This window comes from Falco biarmicus, chromosome 5 (assembly GCF_023638135.1).
Source record: "Falco biarmicus isolate bFalBia1 chromosome 5, bFalBia1.pri, whole genome shotgun sequence".
NCBI lineage: Eukaryota > Metazoa > Chordata > Aves > Falconiformes > Falconidae > Falco > Falco biarmicus.
In genome coordinates this window covers 40,914,120-40,941,600 of record NC_079292.1, presented here as the reverse complement: position 1 = coordinate 40,941,600, position 27,481 = coordinate 40,914,120, and the positions used below count along the sequence as shown (strand labels likewise).

Below are 27,481 nucleotides of genomic sequence, written 5' to 3'. Positions count from 1 at the left end.
TCTAAAATTTGCCTCTTACTTTTGTAAGTCTCATTAAGGTTCATGCAAATATGCATCACATATAATCAGTCTGAGATATCATGTAGCACACCACAGTGTATTAAAGCATTATTTTCAAAACACAGTTTTATGTTACTATATGGTAAACCCTAGTAGAGTCTCAGGGACAGAACTAAGCCCACACATGTGCTGCAAAAGTCTTCCTACATAGCTACATCACTGAAGACACGTGTGGGGTAAGTAAATCACAAGCCCTAGACTACGTACTGTGCTAACACAATGGTCTTTGTGAGTGGGGGCGGTGAGGTACTTATGCCAAACTTATGGCACTCTGAGAGGTGGTGTAATTTCCTCCAAGATGTACTGTCTTCCTCCCACAGCAAGCACCGTGCCTCCACCAGGACTCTCGGCTGATGCAGCTGCTCTGGTGCCACGACACCCACGGCTCAGGAGGACACAGCACCCCAGCACCAATCTTTACATCCCAGCTCTGCACTTCCCAGAGTCCTTGGGTTCTGTTCTTCCCAGAGCTTTGTGCCACCTCCATCCATCAGGTATCAAGGTGATTTACTCCTTTACCATGGCATTAGCAGTATTTTGTCTCACAGAAGAGACATGACATGTCCCAACCTCATAAAGGAATTTAATATTAAAAACAGAATGCGAAACTGCCTTTCTGAATTTCAACAGGTACAGCAACACTCATTTAAAAATCTCTGCTATTTAGGAATGTCTGGTTAGCTGCTGTCAAGGTATATATTTAACTTCTGAAAGTTTTGATTACCCGCTAGGATATACTACGGCTACCATGTTCCAGAGAAACATAAATCTTTTTTGCGGTAAATGCTCTTACCATAAAGCTGTTTGGTATGAATTTTTTTCTTGAATGCAAAAATTCACATGAACTTGCTTTGTAAAATGAAGTCTAGGAAAAAAACACCAATACCTTTTAGGAACAGGTGAAGAGAAAGAATTTTTTATCCACAGACCATTATGGACCATTAAGGATGCACCAAACTGATACTCGCTTATCTAGGTTAATAGCCATTACAAATCATCCGTTGCTATGAAACTGTTCAAAATCCATTGTGTCTACTGAATGTAAGGAAATGTACCTGTAAAACCACTTTGAACATGTGCCTGATCTCCATTAGAGAACATGATGCCCAGAATAGAGGTAGTGGTTATATAACAAAAATCTGTGAAGATTCTTGCTTCTCGCAGTTATTTTTTCAGCTTCTCCATTAAAAATTTGACTGTTTCTTAAACTTGTTTTCATTTTAAAGTGTTTTTCATATGAACACATGTTTTTAAGAGTTACAGCCATGAGGAATTTAACCAAGTCAACAAGTTGCTGAATGGTGCAGAGTTCCCAGTGGGCTGGGATGGCTTTCCTTTTTTTTTGGACAACCGTGAACTTTTGTCTTGTTAACATTCAGTGTTTTAACACATTCCAGGAATTTGCTTTGGGTCACATTTTGAAAACCACTAGTGGCCAGGTCCTATTGAGCTCGCTTTAAGCAATCAACTTCAAACAGTAGAAGCTACGTGGTTTTGAGAAGGCAGAGCATCTTGCCAATAACTTCTATGGACAGAGCTGCCTATATTACTGAGGCCAGACTCCTTCGAATAGCTGACCGATTTTATTCAAAGTTAACTTCAGATAACAGTAACCTGTACACAAATCGACAGGTCTAAAGCAGCTAAAGGGCAAAGAGGATCCAGGTAGCTGGCAAGGTGCCTTGAGTTGGGCATTGCTGCCCTGAATTTAAACCAAATTCTCTGCTCTTGGTTTTGCCCAAAGAAGATCTTCCACAACTGAACAGACTAAACGACTTAAAAATCAAATATTCAAAAAATGGATCAGCCGAGTCAAATTTCTGTGACAAAATGCAGTAGAAGTGCTATGCCACGGTCATATTACAGGCAATGCAAACAAACTGCATTCAACTTATAATGCAAACTGTGAACATTAAAGACAGCCCAGAATTAAACAAATAAATAGATTCAAAACTCTGTGTGAGGAGCATGTGTTTGAGAGTCTTGATTTACAAGTTGTCAGTCAATCTCCTCTACCCAACCATTTTATTCTGGAGGATTCAACCACAAAGAAAGTAACAGGGACTTTTAAAGTTAACTCTGAAATGTCTACATTTTACTTTATCCTTTTAGTTTTTAAATGGATTTCACATGATCCATACATTTTTTGAGAACTAAAGTGCTACTTCTAATATTTCCAGTTAAATGAAATCTTTGAAATAGAAGGAATGATAATACAAAAATCTAAAACTGTATTTAGTATTCTGAATGCAATTAGGGCCATTTTATTCAATTGATTTCTGAAGCTCCCATATGAGTGATCTACAGTGATATCATTCAGTACAACAGTAACAGGTGCCGAAAAAGTAATTTTAAACAAATGAATTTTATCACATTATATGTTTTTCCCCTATTACAGCCAACTTTCCAAGTACTTCTGCGCAATTACCTAAATGAAGGTATATCAAAAAGTACTTTATTCCAAGATGCATTTCCATTTTTCATTACAAGATCATTGGAGTAATAGCATTGTTTACTCTTTTTTTTCTACAGAAGGATTTTAGCACTGCTTGAAGACAAGAATGAAGTAACATAAGAAGAGTACACAAAGCCTATCTTTTAAACTAGAGTTCTACTACTAGAGTAAAATATACAGTAGGACTAGAAGGAACCTCCAGAAGACACCTAATCCATCTTCCTGCCTGCAGGAAGCAGTTATTCAAGTACTCCGATTGTACAGATCTCCAATGGAGATGGAAACTCCACAAGCTTGCCAAGCAATCTGTTCCCTATCCTCACCACTAAAGTTTTCTGTAATTTCTAAAATAAATCTTACTTGCTGTAATTTAAGCCTATTACTTCTTGTGATATCAAACATAGGCAAGGGAAATAGATTGTTCTACTCCTTGGAGCAACCTCTTGTGTTATAATGTCTTCACTCTATCTTTTCTGTGTCAGACTAAACTAACATAATTTATTCAATCTTTTCTTTTAGGTTATAATTTCTATAGTTTGATCTTTCTTGTCACTCTCCTCTGGACTGTCTCCAGCTGACTCTCTTTTTCCTTCAAGTCTGGTCTCTAAAACCGGACATGGTATTCTAATTCAGTATGAAATTAAGATTTTATAGTTCCAGATTTCATCTGATTATTTGAATAATGAAGCTGATCATCTCCCAGAAGAAGGATACCGAAGTTGTCATTCTAATGCATAGTAATTGTTCTGCTGGAAACTGTGGTAAGTTGACCTTGGCTGGACACCAGGTGCCCACCAAGCTGCTCTATCACTCTCCTCTTCAGCAGAACAAGGGGGGTGAAAATAAGATGAGAAAACCAACTTGTGGGTCAAGATAAAGGCCATTAAATGAAGCAATAGCAAAAGTCAGGCGTGCAGAAGCAAAGGGAAACAAAAGATGCTATTCTCTACTTCCCATCAGCAGGCAATGTTCGGCCACTTCCCAGGAAGCAGGGCTTCAGTACATGTAGCAGTTGCTCCAGAAGACAAATATCCTAAGTAACAAATGCCCTCCCTTCCTCCATTATCTTAGCTTTTATATCTGTGCAGACATCATATGGTATGGAATAACTCAGCAGTGAGTTTGGCTCAGCTGCCCTGGCTGTGTCCCCTCCCAAGACCTTGCCCACCCCCAGCCTGCTGGTGACGGGGGATGTTGCAGAGACATCCCTGATGCTGTGTGAGCGCTGCTCAGCAGCAGCCAAAGCGCTGGGGTGTTGTCAACACCTTCTAGCCACCAATGCAAGCACAGCGCTGTGGGGGCTGCTGTGGGGCTCAGCCAGACCCAATACAGAAACCAAAGTTGAAAGTTAGATTAATTAAACCACTTCAGCCAAAAACAATCTAAGGAAACTTGTTTTCCTTTTGGATTTGCACCTTAAGCCTGAATACCTAAGAGGCAGAAACTCTGATTCAAGTTTTCTTGCATCCTACTACTTCTATGAATTTTTTTGGTGTCTAGTAAGAGAGAAACTCATATGAAGCCTTTCCCTCAGTGGTGTTTATCTGCCAAATTCATCAAAACAAGACCAGGGAAGATGCCCAGGTACAAGCCTCTGGATGACAGCTGGAACAGACAGAGTAAGAAGATAGAGTAAGAAGAAGCAGGAGGACACAGCAGGGCCAAGCACAGCTGGTGCAGTTTTTAATAGCTGATTCAGGATTAGGCTGTGATTTTACAGCTAGTTCTGTTGACTCTGACAGAACAGCCCCTACCATAAGCCCACCTCACCAGCTATTCTAAACAACCTCAGAAACTTAGTGGCTGCAAGACCTCTACTTGTGGTGCATGGTTGAAACTGGCCAAACGCTATTTTCAGGGGGTGGGCTGATACAGACAGCGTGATTTCCTAAGCCCTACTGCTTTAAGAAAGCAGGCTAAATAGCTTCCCTACTACTGTTGTGAGCTACCTAAACCATGTATTATTACATACTATCTTGCTATATTGAATTTAGATCTCCTACTTAATTAAAACATATTAAAGTTTTAAATGAGACATGCAGGTAAGAACACGTCTACTTACTTTCTTTCTTCTTTTCTGTCCTCCCTTATATAACTGCTTTACTCTTTTTCTCAAGAGAAAAAAGATCCATGCTTTTGAGAGCAGGACCCTGAAATTCAGCCTGCTGTCATTTATTTCATTCTCACAGTGATTCGACAACTAAATTCCATCGTATTTAGGTGGAGTCACTCAAGGATTACGTAGGATATTCAGTATGTGAGACACAAGGTCAATCTATTCATTCCTGGAGGACTACTAATTACGTCACTAATGATGATACCAATTCCACTGCAAGGAGTTACAATCGTCACTGTAGGATTTTGGTCATAAATAAGTAAGAGGGCAGAGATATTTGTATTTGCATTAATTTGAAAAACTTCTCTAGCAAACATTTTATACAATCACTATTTGTAGATGTGTTTGGTATTTCAGGTTAAGTTGAATACTGGAGATTTCAGGAAAAATGCCATAAAACTTCAGCAGTACACCAGCATTAAGAAGCTGCCTCAGTCTACCAAAGAAGTGTCATATTTGCTTATAGTTACTCTGATAAATCTGATCCTAAGGGGTATTTATACTGTCTACTTCAAGGAGCTGTCTTTGTTATTATGAACGACCTCTTCAAAGGAGTCTACTTTTTTTTCTCTAGTGATTATAGAGGAACTTTGGAGGCTACTCCTACCATCAACTATCCAACATCAGGTGCTTAACATGGCCTCCCTTTCTTTCTTTAGCAGAGTTAGACACTTGAAGTACAGTCCAAAATGTGATCAGTGAAGGGTAGGGGAAAGGAGACAAAAAGGGAGAGGCATAAAATCTCATGAAGATATTGTCTACAGAGCAAGCAGTGCCTGACCTTACAGTAAGTTGGGGCAAGACCAGAGACAAGGCTGCTAAGACAGGCTAGAGGATGGAGCAATCGGAAAGAGATAGATACTATAGGGAGCAAAGAGAGAATCAGCTCAGTTTGGCTAGGTAAAAACGGAAATAAGGACTAGAATGTTACCAGAGGAACTGGAAGCAGTTGGCAAGAAGACGGGAACCTTAAGCTCCTAGGACAAGGTTTTACTAAAAGAAGAGATTCGGGCCCAGATGAACAACATGATAAATTACATTGGCATTGCCTATTTGAGGAGAATTGGAACAAGACACAGGGACAGGGACAGGTGTTTGCGCAGACTGACAAAAGCTGGAAAGGTTGGGCAGATGAAAACACAGTTGGTAGAAAAAGCACCTGAGCCCCAAGATTTATTCATTGTCAGAAACCGCATGTCTCACCAAAACTGAAGCCGGCCATGTGAGAACAGCACTCTGCTCTTACCAGCTGTCCCATCAAGTCCAGCTAGCATAAGTGTGGTTTCTCCACATAAAGCACAGCAAGGCAGAGCTTGTTTGCTGTGAGAATTTTCTTTTTTTACAGGTCTTGGTTGGACAGGAAGTCAAAATGTCTGGAGGTAGAGCAAGCTACTAGGTTATCTACTCTGGTCACATGTCTAACAAACACCACAGTACCCTCCTGCAGTAATACCTGCCATAATCTATGTTTTGTCATCTTGATTTGAAGGTGGACATCCTATTGGTAGTTACACTACTTAAAATTTATGACACCGCTCCTATTTGAATTTTGCTTTACTTTTCAAACACTAGCACTTTGCATGCCTTTTTTTCTATGTAACAGTTCTGTTCTACCCATAAAACTATTTACTTGGTGTAAGCAAACCGCTGTCTTCATAAAATTAATTCCATAAAGATATAGTCAGCAAAGAATATGCAAGCTCACATTCCCTGCCATTTTTTCTAGCTTTCAAATCTATTTCTGGGAACAGGACAAATATCTAAAGTAGACAAGATTGTGGACAAAGAACCCATGAGGTTTTGCAGTAACAAATTGTTTTAATGAATATATTGAGTGCATATAATACAACTAAATAAGATGTGGGACAAATCATCAATATTTGTGTTTTATTGGATGTCACTATGTAAACAGGATGTACTGTTTACTTACTATAAAGCCCATGTTAAGGACATCGTACAACAACATTTTCCAAGTCCCAGTTAAAGGCCAGGGAAAAGCCAAGTAGCACATCGGCTTCTTACAGGTGCAAAACCAGATTACTGAATTCACATAGTGAAAAAATACCCCTGCAAGTGTAAAACCTGCTTTAGCCTGTTATTTTAGGCACAATGCAGACATACCTGATAATTTTGTTATTTGGCACCAGTTCTTGGAAGGTTCAAAGGCACTGCAGAGCTTCACTCTCTCCAGTAAGGCACCTGCTGGTACTGAATACTTACATCTCTATGAAGCTAAACTTTTGCCATAACACAAGGAATCCTAGTCTTACTATTTTGACAGGGATTGAAACCTGCTTTGTCCCTTAAGCCTGAATGAGATTCCCGTAACAGGAAGATCCCTCCCTGCCTCACCTGCAGGCCAAACAAGCATGACCCCATGGTCAGGTGCTTGGGCAAAGGCAACTGAAGACAAGTGTTTGACACTGGCCAGGATATGCTCTCCAGCACGACCCAGTGGTACAGCAATTAGGAAACTCCCCGGGAATGCAGCCATTCCCCACCAGCTTGCTCAGGCAGCTTCCTGATCAGAGGTTTCTGCAAAATCCACTCCCACTTCTCCTCCCACACTGCTAAGGAAGCCTCCACACCTTGAGCTGGGCTGTGACATCCTCCAGACAAAAGGCATCCAGAACTACACAGAGGGATGCATAGCAGAGGGACAAGTAACCATCCAGGGATTTCAGCCTTGGAGTAAGTGGGGGTGGAAGCATCCCTATCATGTCCTGTCTGTTGACACAACTCAGAAGGAAAAAGTAGTTCTCATCCAGATGTCATGCTACTTCAGAGAATTACCAATTCCTTACATTTGATGCCTCTGCTAATTTCTTCCTCTGTTCTTCATTCATGCAAAACAAACAAGACTCAGTGAAGGAAATATGCTCACACCTCCTCTGCATGCTCATGGCACATTTCCAGTCTGCAAGGTAAAACCTTTAAGGGCTACCCCGGCTGTGATGAAACATGGCACTGGTGGTTGCTATAAGGACCTACAAACTGCTGCCCACTGCTCTGGGCCAACTGCTCTTTCATCATTCTCCTCTACCTGCCTGCAACCTGTAGAAGTTCAGGATCATTTCCCCCTTTGCTGTATATGTGGATCCATCAGACTTGTCTTTCTTCTCTCTCATCTAAAGCATACTTGCAGCTTTGACCCAATTTTTCCATGTTTCTCATTGTTCCTGAGAAGGGGCATAGTGGTAGGAAGTCCAGAACAGAACAGGAAGTCCAGATGAGGCTGTTTCTCTGTTCACAGTAAACAAATTCACAGACAGAACTTAGCATGCATTATATAATGATGTTCAGTCAGAACTTGTACCTGATATGGATTTGGTACAGTTCTTACAACACGCGGAAGAACGCTTTTAGAATCTGTCAGCCATCTTAATTTAAAAATTCTGGAGCTATTTAAAAAGCAAGCTTTAGTGAAAGTCAGTTTTTAGTAAGAACACCAAAGGAACCTAACACATTTAAATGCTGAATGCACCAGCGACTCACGCATGAACCACAAAGAGCTCATGCACAGCAGAGTCCATGTACGCAGCTGGCAATGCCAAGCTGGTGACTTACAGCTAACTCAGCAAGGCTGAGACAGTAGTTGTCACAACTGCAACTGCAATGCAAACTGCACTACAAATGCCTTTTTTAAGTGCTTCAATTCACTCTCAAGTGAGCAGAAACATCTTGGGAATGTAAGGGTGGGATCCATCTCATCCAGTTTGGCACATCTGCATCAATGGAGTCTTGAGAGTGATTCATCTGACTAAAAGTAGATCCCTGCTTTAAAATGAGATGACTCACTTTCTGGACAATATTGACTGTTTTGACTAAATCCCCATTGACTATGACTCCAGGCCTATCAGCAGCCTCTACCCACTCTAAAACAGGAGAGAAATTCAATGAGTTTGACTGAAGGCTAGGGATATTCCAGGACATGATCAAGTAAACTAGTAGCTAATATAGACTATCTTCCAGTTCTCATTGTAGAGGAACTATTGATGATCCTACAGAGACATCACCACAGTAAGAATTATACTGAGATAATATGCCCAAACCAGGCATTAATTAAAAATAAAAAAAAGAGGTAGAAAGGAATTTGGGGTTTCTTTAAATCTTCTGTAAGTATAGAGCTATTTTTTTACAATGATGTTTTATACTGTGCATATACATACCAGATATATATTCACCATTTATGAATATTCACCATGAATCAACAAAGTATTTTTATGTAATCAAAGTCCTGGCACATTAGGAAGATTGTATGTTTGATAGTTTTCAAATTATATCATAGGCTTTAAACTATTGCTTATAAAAAGATGCAGATACTGAAATTTTGAAGTTATTTAAATAGAAATTATTTTCTTAACTAAGGGGAAAGACAGTCATTAGTTACAACATTTTTTTGTAGAAGCACATCCTTGTGACCAGCATGTGAGTGATGCTTTTATTATACGCACTGGATATGTTATGGGGTTTGAATCATAGAACTTCTTCTAAAACTAAACTGAACAGCCACATAATTCTTCTTACAAAGCATGATATAATCTAATCAAAGTGTTGAAAGCTGATTTTTTTTTCTTTCCTCATTACCCATTCCCCTTTCCCATATTTCTAATAAAATATAAGCCAGTGTGTCGATTTGTTAACTACTGAGGAAAGGACAGGAAGGTTTATATTCTAACTATTTTGTCACATAGAGAGAGGCATTATCAAACTAATGAAGAAATGCTAGGTTTAAGACAAAATACAAGTAATATTTTCTATTTATCAAAGGTTAAAAACATACTGGATGTTTTTATTTAAGATAAGGGTTACGATTATACACTCCCTTGTATTTTTCCTGTTACCTATACCAGTGGAAGCTGCTGCCAAATCAGAGATCCCAATCAATTTCGCAAAACTGTGAATGATTACACCAGAAGAAGGAAAGGCATATATTCCATTAAAATATGTATCACATACATTAAACTTTTAGTGAGACATAAAGTAGGTTCATATTGTTTCTTATAAAATGTATAGAATTTGATCACAGTCATAAGGAGATAAATGACATTTTTTTCAAGCACTGTTTAGAATGTGCATACTTTTCAACAGAAAGATACTAATGTAAGTCAGCTTTTCATTTTATACAATTTTTTTGTAACACATAGCTCCATATACAGCCCTGAACAACACTGTGAGTGCAACAACATCACGCTCTCATATGGTTTTGCTAATGCTGAAGTTAAGCAGAGTGTTTGGAAATGGGAATTAATACCAGTTAGAAGACAACTATGTTCTAACTCCAAAACGGTGCCAATTGCAGTCATGTACACTAGCCATCTACAGACAAGTAAGTATGCATTATCTATTAAGCAGATAAGAAACCCACATGGGAAAACAACAATTTAAAGCCCTGAAAAAAACAAGGCTACTCCAAAACATCTGCCACTTTCTACTGTCTCCAATCTCATCTTAGGACAATAGGAGGGAAAATGTCCCTCAAAGCAATCCTGATTAATTATCCTCTTAGGTCTTTCATGCCTTCAGTAGAGAAGCATGTGCTCTTTGAAAATAGATCCATGCTTTTCAAAGTTCAGTATTAAGAGACAGATTCAAAAGAGATTCAGACAGATTTTAGGGTTCTACATTGAAAGTTACAGCCCTCAGAACCTAAACTCAGCTGCCATCTTTCAGCGTTGAAATGTGTAGGTGCCTCACCTTTGACACTCAAGCTCTCTGAGGGCAACAGGGGTTCTAGCAGATCTGCAGTGGCAAACTGTTGTCATCTGCTGGTCTCTGCCTCACCCCTCCGATGGACAGGTTGGAAGTGATCCCTGGAGGTCAGCTATTTTAACTTCTTATTCAAAGCAGCTCCAACTAAAGCAGGTTGCTCAGTCAGGTTTTGAACAGCTCCAAGACAGAGATTCCACAATATATATTGAAAACCCATTCCAGCATTTGACAATCCTAACAACAGTGAAAGTATTTTTTCCTTACATGCAGAATTTCCTGTTAGCAACTTGTGTCGATTAGCAGTTCCCCTACCACCATACACCTCCAAGAAGAGTCTGAATCTCTTGTCTATATTCACCTCACCACACTCTCCTCATATGCTTGTCCTCCAGCCTGTGTGACCTTAGCGACACTCCGCTGCATTCACAACAGTATGTCAATGTCTTGTGCTGGGCAGCCAAACCCAGTACTCCAGAAGCAGTCTCACAAGTACCAACTAGAGGGGAATAATTAATTCCCTGGACGTGCTGATTACATCTTGCTGATATAAACCAGGATGAGGTTGACCTTGTTTGCCCCAGCTGCCAACTCACGCTCATAAGTGTCCACCAGGACTCCAGGTCCCTTTCTGCAAAGCTGCTGTCTGGTCAGTTGACCTCCAGTATGTGCAAGTGCAGGGGGTTATTCCATGCCCGACACAGGACTTCTCGCCTTTGCTGTGCTTGGTGACGCTCCTGGCAACCCACTCCTCCAGCCCGTCCTGGTCACTCTGAATAACAGCCCTGCTCTCCAGCGTATCAACTGGCTCCCCTGCAGGCTGGTATCATCCATAAATTTGCTGATAGTGCACTCTCTCCCATAGTCCAGATCATTAACAGTGAAGACATCACACCCCACTGGCCCCAGAATCTGTCCCTGAGGGGGACTGCCACTAGCAACCAGCTGTCAGATGGACTTTGTACTGCCAGTCACAACCTGTTTAGCCTGGTAGTTCAGCCAGTTTTCCATCCACCTTGTCATCTGCTTATGCTGTCCATATCTCACCGTTTTGTCTGGTAGGATACTATCAAAGACCTTGGGAAAAGCTTTGCTAAAGTCAAGGTAAACAATATTCACTACTCTTCCCTTGCCCACAGAACCAGTCATCTTACCAAGATCAACCAATCAGTTCACCCTGGTAAATTCATGCTGCCTATTTCTAACCACCTTCTTGCACTTCCTGAGCTCAGAAATAGTTTCCAGGAGCAAAAATCTTCCAGGAGACCGCTGTTAGACTGCTTAGCTTGTAGTTCCCTAGATCCTTTTCCTCAACTTTCTCGAAGACAAGTATGACACTTGTCTTTTTCTTCTGTCCATCGGGGACCTCCCCAGTCACCATAATCTGTCAAAGTCAATGGGCAGCAGAGTCACGGTGACATGGGTTAGCTTCCTCAGCACCCTTGGATGCACTCCCCTGCTTCCATGAACTTTGGTACATCCAATTGGCTTAAGCACTCAGTCTTTCTCCACTGTGGCTACTGCTTCACACCCTCAGACTCTACTATTAGCCCCAGGATTGAGAGTAAATCTTACCAATAAAAAAGCAAAAAGAACACTCAGAAGCAGAATAGGCATTGAACACCTCCCCTTTTTCCATTCACCTTCTGTCAGTAGGTCCCCCTGCCACAGAGTACTTGGCCCACATTTTCCATAGGCTGCCTTTTTGTTGCCAGCAACCTTATTAAAGTCCTTTTTGTCACCATTCACGTCATTTGCAGTTGCAACACCAACTGAGCTTTGGCTTTCCTAATTCTCTCTCTGCAGACTTGGGCAATGTCTCTATATTCCATCCAGGTAGTCCTGGACCTACTGCATACTTCTATTTTGTATTTTGAGGTCAGTCAAGAGTCTCCTGCTCATCCATACTTGCCTTGTACCACATCTGCTCATCTTTCTGTGATTTGGAATGAACCAATTCTGTGTTTTGAGGAGGCTGTTCTTGAAGGTCAGCTAGCTATCCCAGGGGCAGCGAATTGTCTCCCATGTAATGCTACCCACCAGATCCCTGAACAACCTGAATTTTGCCCTCCAGAAGTCAAGGCTGGCAATTTTACTATTTGTTTTGCTCATTTATCTCAGGATTTTAAACTATACAATCTCAGGGTTGCAGCCAAAGCTGACCTCAATCTCCACATGCCCAGCCAGTTTGTTCATGAGTAAAAGGTCCAGCAGTGCACCTCCCCTAGTGGACTCACCAATCACCTGTGTCAAGAAATTGTCATTGGATTTTTTTATTTTTTTTGCACTTAATCCATGCTTCAAGTGCTGACATGTGTCAGGAACCTGGTGTTCCCTAGAATAGGGAGTTGCACTTTTACTGTCTTGACAGGAGAAACCTCACTTGGCCTTAAAGATCTGAATATCCTTATCACCTGCCACAAGGAATCTCAGGGAGAAGGCTCCTTTAACATAGCTGTAGTGTTGAGGAATACTGTGGCCCTAATGCAAAGGGCTTGTAACATATCCTGAGGAGAAATGTGATGTAAGTGTGAGGAGTTTAGAAATGTTGTGGTGCCAAGGCCTGTTGTGACAGGTGCTACCTTTGTCACCTCTAAGAAGGCTAGGAGTAGACAAGGAAACTAAGGGGACATTCTCAAATTGTTTGGTGCTAGCTACAGGGATAAGCAGAGCGGTCCTATCCGTCTTGAGTCCTATCCACTCACTAGGGTCCAAGGAAGACATAGTACTCCAACGCTCACCAGTGCCAAAGATGAGAAAAGTAGCATGCTTGCAGTCACTTCATCTTAAAGATCTTTTCCAATCTAAATGATTCCATGACTCTATGTAGGCTTTTACTAGGTGAAACAGTGCTGGAGATCCCCGTTGCTGTATTTCACTTGCCAGTGAGCTTCCTTGCTAATCTCATGTGCCCAAGAAGTCTTGATATAGTAAGGGTTAGAGCTGCTGCCTTGAGGGAGGACGTCCTAGCTTATTAGGAGGATGGCCTTGTACTGATTCAATAATGAAGGCTTTTGCCATTTCACAGCTCCCGAGTATTTAATGTGGCCATAGACTTCTGAATTTACTGTCTCCATCATCTTCCACGTCCATAATTCTGCTGTTCAAGTTCCTTACCTCCTCTTGTTCTAAAATAATGATGGATTGAACATTTATCAGAAATACATCACCTTCTAAGGCAGTTGAGGCTCCTGGTTTGCACAAGAGATGATAGGATCCACCCTTTGTAAGTCACGCTGAATGACAAGTAGTCTTTGGAGAAGACTTGTAGAGGCACATACGCATCTTGAGTTTCTGATAAACAGAAAACAACTCACTACCTGTCTGAAATTCACTGTAGCAGGCCACTGGACCTCAGCAGTGCCCCTGAAAGAAACTTGTGTGGGGCGCTCCGTACCTCGTATCATACACAAAAGGGGAAAAAGTCTTTGAGCTTGAGTAACAGGGCCTGCATACATCCTACAAGGTGAATACAGATGTGGGCTATCTCTTAAAACAGAACCTAGCTTTTCTTCAGTGAAGACTGTAATTTCCCAGCTAATGTATTTGAAGAAGCAGGATGACAACTCTTGCTCCTGAAGAGGACTCCTCATCATATTTTAAACGAAAAGACATAAACACCAATCAGGATAGCATTGTAGGCTATAAATCCTAAGTAAAATAGGCACCTGCAGACAGTAGTACCTCTGCTTAAGAAAGCTCCAAGGCCCTCTTTTGCACAAAATTTTTCACTAGACTGAGCGGTCCCACTTGATCCTGAGTTTTGTAGTTCCTGTTCCAGGGCAATTATCCTTTGATTTTACATGAAATGCTGAACCAGGACCTGGTTTAGAAGGAAACTGCCGTCACATGAAAGAGAAATTCTATTGTAACACCAAGTGCTTTATATAGTGTTTCTCAATTGTGTGAGAAGCACAACAGCTGGGCTGGAAGAGTATGGACTTTGTAGTTAAAATCTGAAATTTTTATTTTTAAAAAGAAAGATAAATAAGTTCTCTTGTTTCTTCATTTTCATTCCCGACTTTCCTTATCCTCTTCTCTAGCTCACATAATATAGATTATTTTTTATAATGCTTTATTGTGAGAAAAAAGGGTTTTGAGGAACATGAATTTATTTCACTTTGACTAAACTGAGTGTATCCCAAGGTCTAAACTGCACGACATTTCTTCTTACTTCATATGTAGAGGCATTTGATTTGTCCTTCTGGAGCCTCCCAAGGCTTTCAAGCAATTCAAGGGTCATAAATGCACTGGGACTGTAACACATGATGAGCCATTGGGTTAATCTACAGAAGCAAAGCCCCTAATTGTTGAAGCAAGACAGAAGAGGTGGTGAGGCTAATGATGCTGCATTATTCTGGGCTCCAGCCCAACCTCCTTCCATCACTGGAACAGTGAAACTTCCAGGGTGAGCTGGAAGAGCTACCTCTCCCCTTGTTTTTCTAAAGCATAGCATCAGTTTGATATGATTGACACGGGAAAGGGGAGGGTTTCTAACTGAAAATCAACAGTTAAAGGTCTGTTCTTATTTTTCAGTTACTTAACTTTGCCGTTTATAAGATAAAATTATAATTTGGGATTATTTACAATTTCATTCTTCTCTCTGTACTTAAGGGGGAATGAATCTCCAGATTGATGTGCTGTAGCTCCAGCACCAATGTGTTGCAGAGAGGAGGCAGAGGAAGTAGGACCTGGAAAGAAAGCTAAAATGGATGAGATTTACCAAAAATTAAAACCAGTGGGTCTACGGGAGGGCAGCAGTTTGGAGATTCAAGGGCAGATAAGGCAGCACTTCAGCATTCAGTTTTAATGTTGACTGAAAACATTAATCTTACCAAAATAAAGTCTGTGGTACGTGTCTTCTGTCTCTCATCTACACGAGGACATGTAGGAAGCATAGTCATTCTAGCAATATCCCCTATTTGCACTACTTTAGATGTGGAATTTATTTCATATATGCATTTACCTTAAAATTTGTCTACAGAAAAATAAAGAGGGGGAAAAAAGTATATCGGTATAGAAGACCTAAATATAGGTGTGCCATGGTCCCAAAGCTTCTTTCTTAGATTCTTCATGACTGAAGGAGATAAAATTGTTTCCAAATCTGTCTTGAAAATATCTAGCAAACACGGCTCTTTATGGAACTTCTCTCCATCCCCAAGGCCTGCAGACTCCAAACATACGTCTTTGGATACAGTGCAAGATTTTGGTGCATACAGGCTTAAAGTAGGCAACAGAAGGAAAACATAACAGGGTTTTTATCAGTCAAAACGCTTTTTCTAACTAATTTCTATATTGCCTGTGTCTATCCCACATGGACAAGCTGCAGGTAAAATGAAAGTTTTCTATTCCTGTTTTCTTGTAAATACCACAAGATGACAGTTGTACCCCACCTGCCCTGAAAAAGAGCAAGTTAACTATGCAGCCAGGTGTACCTCCTTCAAAATGCCTGTGGCAACTGGGCTAAGCAAACTAGAGGAAATATTTTTCAGCAGACCCACTTCATTACCCTTTTAAACAGCAACATGGACCCGGTAGCAGCACTAGTTGCCTTGGCTTCCGGTTTCCTGCACTCTCTCATCACTGTGAACAAGAGGGCCGATGCTTTGTCCTGCTGCTGCTATCTGAATGGTGTGGATGCCAGAGCCTTTGAAAGTGGAATAAAGGAAGAGGGAGCCCTGCCTTTCCCTGATGCATACCTCCGCCTTCTCTTGCACTGACACTGCCCTTCACATTGTGATTCTTCTTTGGTAACAAGTCCCTTTAAAAGGTAACTTTTTTGTCCTCTAAATTTTCAGCTGAATTAATCTTTACGTAGACTGTAGTACAGCTGTGTGAATGCTAATGCCAAGAGGAAGAAAGAAGAGGATGAAGGTGGCTGCTTCTGTTTGGAAGCAGCCAGTTTAAGCTATATTTAACTGATTGTGGAACAACTTGCTGTTACTTAACCACTAGCAGTAGCAGTTCCAGAACTTGGCATCAGTTTTGAGTATTTAGTGCGTAACTGTAAAAAGCCACTCTGCTACAGGATGAAGCTATTACTGCTGTTCAGAAACTAGCTAGTCAGACTACTACCACTTCATGAGCTACTAGCTTGGCAAATCAACTACTATATTAGGTTAGTAATCATTATATATATAATATAATATAGTTATCATTATGTAAATTATTTACCTGCAGGTTTTCAGCATCAGGGATTTGCCCAAAATCTCAGTTGTTCCTAGAATGAAACAGTACCATGAGACCCACACTGGCCAAGAGGAGATACAGACACTATGCATACACATGCTCATGACTCAGAAGTGATCCCATGAAACAGCTGCCTCCTAAGTTACATTATATTCCATATTTTGAGGAGATTTGAGCTTTTACATGAAAACTTGTCCAATAAAAGAGCTAGGAGTTGTCTGTTAGATTTTCCTTCCCCGAAGATTTAAGGGGCTCTTAAAGCACAAGAAATATTTTGTCCCCAAATAATTTTATGTATTGGGGTAAGCAGAGTCTTAACACAAAATCTGGCACACAATTCAAGAGCTACTTCCTGTAGTAGCTACTTTGTGGTAATGACATGTCATTTCTGTAGATTGTGTAAATTGCTGGCTCTGGTTTTATACTTCAATAAAATCTGTTTGCATAGCTCATACTTCTCCTTTCATTAAAATTAGGCAGGCAGAAGTTCAAACAACAAAACTTTATTGTTCATGTCTCTAAGTTAAATAACCACTGCAAAGTATGAAATGTTTTTAAAACAATGTAACAACATGCAAACCACTGCTAAGTTGTACAGAAATTGCAGTGTACTTTGAAATGATTGATGCACAAAGGAAGAACCCAAGTATCAGCTCCTTGCAATTCTCCCATCTCCTCTCCATACCCCCTTATTTCTTGTCTAAGTGGTGCATCACAGAACATGAGAAGAATGCTTAGGATGGCTAAATTCTGGAATCAAACACTATAAATGTACTTACATCCAAACTGTAACTTGTTTCTTATATTCAGACAAAGGACAGTATTTTCATATTAGCAATCTAGTTCTTCTTCCACCTCTACAAAAATGCTGAAAAGTAATTTTTTAGAGATACATATGAAATATTTTAAAGTAGAAAACCCTTACCAAAATTAATTGGCAACACTGCTGCAGAATATGAACGCAACTGGTAAGTTTCTTTGCAGGTATTTTTACCTACTGTCTTTGACTAGTGAATTGGCAGCAGCTTTGTCCAATTAATTTTGACAGGAGTGAAGACTGATAAAGAGAAAAATTTATCAGTACTTAAGTCCTGACTACTTTCATTACCCATAAGACATTACACAGAATACTAACACTCTGGTTTTGAGAGATGAACCAACACCTTCTGGGAAACACCGCACAACTCCTGGACTCCAGTTCCAACACACTTACATATGGACACAAACCCCTTTTAGATACTTGAGTTCAGGTCCTGGAAGAAGCTACGGGAGCCGTGACTTGAAGAGCTCCTGTTCTCTTACTGATACGTGGAGGGCACCAGCTCAAAGAACAGCGCGCTTGGCAAGGCTGGTACAGTACTGCATTTGATAGTTACACTCAAAATGTGCCATTCCAGATAGCTGGCCAGCAGTGGTCTTTCCTCCTGCCACACCCAGGCTCAGGCACCTGCCTATTTATTGCTTTCTTTCCAAATGTTAAACTTCCTATAACTTCATTTGCATTAAATCCCAGTTGTGGAGTTTAATATTTATTGCTACTCCCCATTTAAGATCAGCAAGCTTTACTAAGGCAATAACAAATTAACCTAAAATAAGTTTGGCACAAAATATGGTGGCTTTGCTTTTGCTAATATTTGAATTTGTGCCTAACATCCAATGAGCAGTACTCCGCTGCAGCACTGGACAAAGGGGAAGCTTAAGAGGAACTCCTTTATCAGGCACGACAACCCATTTTCAAGACACCTGGAGAGCTGTGGTGTTGAAGTGCGCATGACAGCTTTTTAGAAAGCCAGTAGCTGCACAACGTATGTTTTGTGGTAGAGTTTTGTCATCTACCAAGGCAGGGGAAGTTCTGCTGGGCTACCTAAAAGGCCATCTAAAATCCTGCCGATTTTTTCTTCAAAAAATCCCCTCACTTTCCACGAAAAGATGTTGAAGAATACTGAAGCTGCTTCGATGATATGTTCGAAAAGTGCCTGTTTCTCTCCAGCTGGCACTGAATCGCTTGCAGGCAGGCAGAGGTCAGATTCACTGACTTCTGTACCTAGGAACTGCAATGTGCCATTGAAAAGAACAAGAACAGACAAAAAGCAAGTTTTCTTTTCTGCATCTCCCCTGGTACTAGAAGAGTATAAAAAAGCAGACCCTTCATTATAACAAATGCTCAGTGTAACTTCCACATACCTAATGGAGTATTTAATGAAGACTTTTAAAAATAGAATATTGTTGACTTCAAGCCATAAAACTCTCAATTCTACAGTAACTGTGTTTATGAAGATCATATAAAAAGCCTTCCCTCTCCCTCAACCATAGGGGGTTTGTTTGTTTTGTTTTGGAGGGGGGTAGGTGGGGTGTCCCCAAATAAGAGGCATGTGACTATGGAGTAGCACTCTGTGTTCTAATTTTATTGCTACAAGACACGTCCCAAACATTCTGTGAGGATGGGATGGGGACAGGTTAAGGACAAATAAAGCAAACAGCTGTATAAAGCTCTTCTATATAATTCTCACACCTAACTGAAGCCAGTAATACCACAATGAAGACAAAAAAGCTCTTAACATTATGCTCGCTAGCCATTCATTAGGCAGTCCTCTCTTAAAAATTAAACAAATAACAAAACCCAAAAACCTAAAAAAGCAGGCAGTACTTATTAGGTCAAGCCTTTGTTAGCAATGAAGCCACCAGGACCCTGTGAGCAGAGATTAGCAAACTAAGTAATCCTTTGGGAATTCCCTCAAGACATCCAGCTAGCTGACAAAACTGTTCCAGTCTTGGACTGTGATCCCGTAACAACAGTGGTGTGGTGATCACAGCTCTGCCTACCTACAGTTCACATACTACCCAAGGCTCAGTTAACGTACCTACCACAAGGCAATTGCTTCAGCTACTCAGTGCCCTAAACCCATTTAAGGAAGGCAGCACCAAAATCACCACAAGGAATGTTTTACTACTTGAATTGGAAGTACAGCACTTGCTGTCTTCCTTTCATACACTGACTCTGTATTGGACAGTGCTATTATGAGTAATTAGCATTACACTGGCATGAGCTGATCATATTACAGGATAGCTGACTTCCCGAATTGGAACCCAGCATACAGATACACTGCATATAGTGACTGTAAATGCAAATAGAGCCAAATAGCTACTAGGATACGTTTTCAGGACTGAATTTCAACAGGACTTCAGGTTCTGAGATACCTTGTAAGAAGAAACAACCAAAAATACGCAGTTCTTTCTGAACTTAAAACTACTTGGGATGAAGTTTTTCGGGCAAGGTGTCTGCCTCAAGCTGATGTATTCAGAAGAAATTTTCAGCAAGAACCTAAGTATTAAACTGGGAGAGGAAAAAACTCCCGTTTTTACTCAAGTACAGAAAAAGCCCTCTTAACGTACTTGAAAAGGCCTTTACTTTGAAGAGAGAATTTGAAATTTAGTGGGAGAGTAGACTTTGAAACAGGGACATGCCTTTTGGGCAGTTTTCCTATTCAACATCATGATAAAGCAATACGCTTTTGAATCTCAAGCTGCAAATGCACGGCAAGAAATAATTAAAAAAAAAAAGAGCTAGAAGCCGGATTTTCTGAAAATTCTGTGGCACTAGCAATGCTGCAGGTTGGTGCTTGCCGTCACTCCTACCCGAGGCAGCAGTGGGGACTGCAGTTAAGGTTGGGGCTCACTGTGCTCCGTGCTCCCCCTCCTGGCACCCAGGCCAGCGGAGAGAGCCAGCGGCAAGCCTCGGAGGGAGAGGAGGAGTGGGTGACGTGGGGAGGCTACAGCAAATGCATCCTGTTGGGTATATCCCACTTCTATTTCTGTCTTTATCAAGCATTTACACTGAGCAGCGGGTTTCTTGCATCGAACTGGTGTCCTCTAATGAAGTGCTTCTCGTTTTCTGAGTTCCAAATTCGAGCCTCTGGAAACTAAATGCAGAAGTACCAAACAGTATTTACCGTACGTGTACAGCCTTCTTGACTGCACCTTCTGAGCACTGCAAATGTTTCAAAGAACAGAGCACCACAATAATCTCGCACAAGGAAAGCCCTAACAATGCAGAGGACCACAACATGTACACACAAATTCATAAAAAAGCCTATGACTGAATTTAACACGGCTCTAAAGTTCTGGGTAGCACTCCTGCTGAACTCTCTCTACTCTCAAATAACCTGTAAATTATATCTATTGAAACTGTGCTTTAATTAAATAAAGCACACCCCAAATTAGCAGCATTCCTGTATTGAATTCCTCCATGCCTTAGCTTTCTCAGCATTACAGTGATGATAATGCCACAAGCTCAGAATTTTGGGATCTCATTAGTATGAGCATTCAGATACTCGCCTAATGATCACTCTAGAAAAGCCTGTATGAAAAAAATAAGTAAGTCTGAATACAGATAAACATTAAAACATCCTGCAGATACAAAGGCATAACCTTTTTTATTATTATTATTCAGTAAGCAGTATCCACCCCAAACTGAATACCATGCATGAAAAGAAGCGATCATATAATTAAGGAATATCATAACACACATGCATGATGTCACACAGATGGAAGACTCTTAAGTAATGAGCACTGGATTTTTCAACCTTAATTTTTTGTTTATATGTTAATGGTTGTATGTAATTACATGTAACTTTAATGTTCAGCTGCAGACGAACTATTAGATTTTTATTTAAAGTCAAGAATGGCAGATAAAAAAAAAGTGAATGCCTATATATTTTCTTCTATAAATAAGTAAATTGATCCCAATATGAACTTGATTGCAGCTAGTTATCCAAATTCTTTTAAAAGAAGATCCTTAAAAAACATCTTTGAAAGCTTCATTATCATATTTTGGCAAAAGGAGGATTCCTTAGCACAATGCTTAAGCAACATGGGGAAACTTGCACTATGAAATATGTACTATGATTTCTGTACAGTACTGCAAACATGACACCAACACCTGGATTAAGGGCACACAACTCCATTTTCTTAAGTGCTAAGCACAACTAATTCCAAAGGAACACCATGGCAGCTCTGTAATAACTTGGTAGCCCCTTGAAGGAAAAACTATGACATTATTTCATTTTCCTAAAGCAAAGTGAAGAATGAGCCCACACTTACTAAAACAGAGGTAACAGATCAAGCACAATATTCTAAGGGTTTAATTCACAGACAGGCTTACTTTACTTCTGTCTTATAAATCTAGCTGAACTTGTAGCGTAAAAAAAAATATCTATTTTGACTTTGTAAATTAACACTTGAGTAACTTGATGAAGGATGAAATGAGACAGGGAGAAGCTTCATTCCTAGAGACCGTACTGTAAACTCAGGGCACTGCTGTTTACACTGGAGAACTCACTACAAGCAGTCCCCTGTGCAGCATGTGACTTAAGGCACTAGAAGTTTGTGTTCAAGAAACTTGAAATAAAATACAATGATAAAGAAAGCCTTAAGATTACAAACCAAGTGTGAATAGCTGCAGTACTAAATATTCCTGAATCAGCAAAAGATCAAAACAAACTGTATGGTAACAGCATCTAAGGAGATATATATATCTGAAGTTGAAGTTTCCTGTGACGCTGCTGGAAGCCCCCTAGAGAGGGGGTTGCCCCACCCAAAATGATCAGGTTTTCCTCACTCCACTGCTTGAACCCACATTTTCTTTCATCTTTTCCCTTCTTCAGCAGGGCTACAGAAATTCTTCCAGGTTCTGTACTGTTCTTCAACACACGCAAGGGAGTCTCATAGAGGGAAAAGACCTTTCCCCGGCCTGCAGCTTCCCCACTCTGCACGCAAGCTAGATAAGCAGAAGGCTAAGCAGACCAGTTTGCGTAACATGTTTTAACACTCCTACCCCAAACATCCACAGGCTGTACTTTTGCCTCTTGGTAAGGGGTTTGGGGACTATACTTGCTCTAAACAGTGTTAGGTACATCTCAGCTCATAACCAGACACTACCCCAACTCTGCATCAGTCGCTCTCAAACAGCTGGCAGCTCTCAAACCTGGCAGCTCTGGAAGCCCCAAGATCAAGAATTGATGGAAGATACAGGAGCATATATACATTATTTCTACTCTTTCCTAAGCAACTTCGGTTATCCTCTGTTTGCAACAAGATTCTGGGTATGACAGATCTTATGTTAAGGTTCAAAATTCAGAAATAGTTTGCAGCTCAGCCTAATAAACATTTTTATAATATCTGGAGATTAACAGTCACAAATTCCGCTAAGGGCTTCAAATGCTATAATGTTACTGCAAGTAACCAGAACCGATACTCGACTACATTGGATAGTCCTTTATATGTAAACAATCTCAAAAACTGTTTCTCACTAGCTTTTTATCAGTTATGTCAGACACTACTCTAGTTAAACAGCTTAAAGTCCAATGTTTTAAGTGCGAATTCCAATTTAGGTGTCCCATCAGCATTTGACTAATGCAGTAAATCTGAGATTTTATTTTCTGTCGGTTAGTTTGAAAACAGATAAAACTTCCTTTTATCTGGGCAACACAATAGCATTCGCTGCAATGTTGCTCATCTATCTGCACTCTATAAGACCAAATCCATATTAAGTAGATCACCAACAGACAGACTGAGAATTGTAATTAAACAACGACAAATTTGCTCCTTCAGAAGTACGTCGGTGGGTATTGATGTGTTTTCACTGCTTTTAAGTGCTTGATTTGCTTGGGCAATTTCAATAATCAGTTAGTTTAAATGTTATTTAATCAGCATTTCTTTCATGTACTAAAGTTTTCAGAAAAGTTTCTGCAGCATGTATTATATTGAAATGCATAAATTGTCACATGTACTGTCTGTCCACACGTTCACAGTTGCACAAACTACTTCCCTTTTCATTTATGCCTATATAAAAGTTAACTAAGGCAACCGCTTACTCAGAGAAATTTCTACATATTTTTAGCTACCGTTGACGGCTATTTGAATTGGTGAAAATATGAAGATGAGACAGTGCTACGTGACAAGCAAATATTGCCGGCAAATCTGCAATACTGAGAAGTCTCTTACTAGTAGCATTTCACCACTTAGACTTCTAACATGTTGAAGTTACTAGGATTATTTTGCTTTAAGTTAACTAGACCCTCCCCACCTGTGTGTAATACCAGCATTCTTCCTCAGCAAAAAGCCTTAAAGTTTGAGCCATGCTTAACCTGATCGTTTCCATATTTCTTAGCATGGTTCCTTTTTAACATTCAGAACTCTCTCAGTTTTGCATCTCAATCAAACTTTCACACATCCAACCAGAAACATGAATCACACTAGCGCTACTTCAGGGAACATGTACAGCTATAGTGGCAGAGGAAGCGTGCCATCCACCAGATCACACAAACACAAGAGGCAATGACAAAGTAATGCTTGAGACAGGTAACTTACTAAGCGCCAATATATTTTTTTCTTTTTAAAACAACTGCACTCGTTTGCTGTCAGGACATCTGTGACTTCTGTGTTGCAGACCAATGCTTCTTAGAACCTCAAAATGTTTGCCGCCATTAAGGCCCTAATCTGCATTAGAAGTATGAAACCTTAAGAAATGCAGCAAGTATTTTTGCCTGTAAGGAAAGGACATGAATTTGATAATCTTTCTAAACTTACTGTTGAAGTATGGCCAACCTCAAGTGTTCAGGACACAAAGTCAGGACCCACAAAAGAATTATGATTTCAAAAGAACCGCAGTTTTGAAATCAAGTGGGAGTGCATTTACATATTTATTTTTACTTCTCCTTCAGTTGCATTTAGGGTTTTCCTGCTTTGTGTTTCACACTTCATTGCACAACTGAAAACCCCTCAACTCTGAAAGTGTTTTTAATTCAGAGTTTAGATGATCATAAAATTCATTGATTCCACAAGGTGGACCTTTGTGAAGAACAGCAAGTATTAGAAAGCTACACTAATTACAGATAACATTTTAAAGTATTTCATCAATTTACTTGAGTATTTACAACAACGTTTATGTAGGCCATTTTTCCTTTTTTATTTCCCAAGTAGTAATACCATAAAAATAAAGTTGAAATGAGGAAGGCGCACAACACATTAGATTTAGAAGGGAAGTGCTGTAAGTCATTGAAATAAACAACTTAAGAAGTTGGTTCTTTTCAACATAAAAGTGTGGGGGTTTTTTAAAGAATAGCTAAGCCAAACCTACTGGGGTAGCCGAGTTCCACTAACTGTGGTGGAAATCCTGTACAAGTGTGCACAAGTATCCTGTAATACTGTACATCTGCTTTCCCACCTTTGCTGTACTACTCAGCATTTAATTTCATGCATAAGACCTTTAATTTATGATTTAATACTGTACCACTGAAGACTAGCCACTTACAGTCTATACAAACTAGCAGCATCTTTAAAAGAAGCTAGAACACTAAATTGTAACGAAGAATTTTAAAATATTCAGTAAGGAGGTGCAGGACTAATATCTTGCTGAGTAAATGCCCCTTGTTGAAGCGTACATTTGTCACAGCAAGCTATGCAAAAGTGAAGTCTTTAGCTTAACACAGGCAGTTAAATCCAACACTTTAACATTTTTTATTAAAAATGGTTGATATGAATGTCACTAAAATTTGCCACTGTCTTTCTGACCCTTTCCCCTCCAACAGATACTCATCCTGTAACTTTCGTGTTTATTTTCAGACTGCACCTATATTATATGCTACTGTCTGCAGTCTTAACTGAATTTACTGTATTGTCTAGTCCATCTAATAGGCTGCATCTTCTAAAAACACATACATACACACAGGCTCATACGCAGAAATAAAATACACTAACTTCAGTTTCTAAGGATTTAGAGTTTACTGTTTAATATAAGTAGCATACAGCTAGCGATACTAGTTACTCTAATCAAAATGTAATGTTGCCACAATTCAAGAGCAGCACAAGCAGAAATGAAAATGGAAATGAGCAAGAATATTTCACCCCACCAGAAAGTAAATGCAGAGTTAGTGGCACACTGACAAGAGCAATTGTGGCCTGCTCTCACGATAGCAGGAGTTTGGCAGATAGGTAATACGGACAAAATTTCATATTAAAGATTCCATGAAAAAAGTTTGAAACTGCAACACAGGATACAGCCATTAGAACAGAAGATTCACTTAGCACAGTTATACTTAAAAAAGGCAACCAACACAAACTCCAAAAAACCACCCAACCACTACTGAATAGGGACAATTCAGTTACTGCATCTGCACCGTTATGCACACATTTACACACCGAAATCCACTGTATATGATAACTTTTATAAGCAATTTATAATAGTACATAATAGGTTTTATTTTACAATTTAAATGAATTCAAATTGCACTGACAGGTACCTACACAGAGATCAATAAAAAGATTATCTTCTTCTAAATGGCAAGATTTTTCCCCTTTTCCCCTACATTTAATCTTTGATTCTTTAATATGCAACAAGAGGTATTCTGTAATTCTTAAGTATCAGCGTAATTTTGGTACCTTTAAAAATTATCACTTTCACCAGGCACAGGTCATCACCTTTATTGAATACCATTAAAATGCATGCATATTAAAACAGATAAATCAGAAAAAAAGACTTAATTCACAAGCCCTTTTTCTATCTCAAAATAGGGGGGTGCCCCTGTCAATATAAAAAAAAACAAACCACCACACCAAGCCCGGTGGCGTAATATTGTATCAGCTTCACAACCTTATCATAGGGGATCTCCAACTATTTCAGCTGTAAGCTGAATAACCAAGCTGTAAGAACCAAGACATAGTTAATGTAAAACAGTAATTATCATCAAGCTGGCATCACAAGATCAGAGTCCAATACAGACATTTTGTACCTTGGTGCTGGATAGTGTTACTTGAAGCATCAGCCTAATAGCCGGTTTATTCATAAGGCACGCACTAAAATGAAACAAACAGTAATTAAGTGCTGACAGTGACCTAGTTAGCTACACAAGGAGCTAGATCGTCCTGTCCTTCATTACAGGTTCGCCGGAATCCGACAGGATCGGTCCCGTCCGCCGGGCTGCGCGGGAAGGCGAAGCGGGGAGCAGCGCCCCTCGCCCGGGCAGCCCCGGGCTCCCGCGCCCGCCGCGGCCCGCCCGGCCCCGCGCTGCCGGCCGCCCCCCCGGCCTCCCGCCTCCGAAGCCCTCGGAGCCCCGGGGCCGGGCCCCGGTGAGCGGCGAGGCCGGCGCAGGCAGCGCCAAGGCGGCCTCCGCTCGCCTTCCCCTCCCCCGCGCCGCAGCTCCGGCAGCTCCGCACTGGGATAACGCAGCCTCTGACTCGCTCGCTGCTCGCGTCCCCCTTCACCTCCCTCTTCTCCCTCCCCCAACGCGCACACTTGATAGAAAGTCTCCTCTCGGCGGCGGGAGGGCGGTGAAATCCTTCGCTCTCCTCCCTCCGCTCTCTGTAACACGAACGAGCCGCCGCCTTCTGTTCCTCAGCCTTGGCCAAGTCGGCGTTTTGTTGACAGGCTCTGCCGGGCACAAAATGGGGCTGCCTCTTCCATGGGCGCCGCCATTTTGTGAGGAGTCGCCGCGCTAGCTAGCTACAGCCGCAGCCTCAGTAGCGGCGGCAACGGCAGCCCAGGCGCGCCGGAGCGGCGGCCGGGGTCTGTGTAATGGTTGAATAAAGTGACCCCGTCTAGGGAATCCCCAGCTGACAGTTACGTAAGGGACCGTGCGCAATTGCTGTGCTTAGCATGGAAACCCACCTAGCCCTGCTACGCAATTTGGCTGTCCTCCCCTCTGCCTCCCACTCCCCTTCCACAGAGCACCGGGGCGAGGAAAGTGACTCACCTCTGTCGACCGCCCCTCGCGGACGGGAGACCCCCTGCTTTTAAGGAATTTTAAGGCATGATTAAAAACCACCGCCCTCCTGCGAAGGAAGGTTTAGCTGTGTATGTCTGAAAGAGCGATTTAGACCCTCAATGGCTTGTTTTCAACCTCTCTCATTCATATTATCCTGGCTTTGGGAGTCTTATGCACGCTGTTGCTGAAATA

At 40.8% G+C, this 27,481-nt stretch overlaps 1 long non-coding RNA gene across 4 annotated transcripts in view; it reads right to left on the bottom strand.

The window, feature by feature from the left end:
• The window catches only part of LOC130150018 (uncharacterized), a 56,907-nt gene extending 30,095 nt beyond the window's left edge, over positions 1-26,812 (bottom strand). For 2 of the 4 annotated variants that reach the window (XR_008822088.1, XR_008822086.1), the window contains exons 1-2: positions 17,309-26,812; positions 16,515-16,560 (exon numbers count right to left, since the gene is read on the bottom strand). This is a non-coding gene — a long non-coding RNA (uncharacterized LOC130150018). Of the gene's footprint in view, positions 1-937; positions 15,561-16,514 lie in introns of those variants that run through there. The other 2 variants (XR_008822085.1, XR_008822087.1) reach the window with 2 other exon arrangements.
• Between the last annotated feature and the right edge of the window lie 669 nt (positions 26,813-27,481).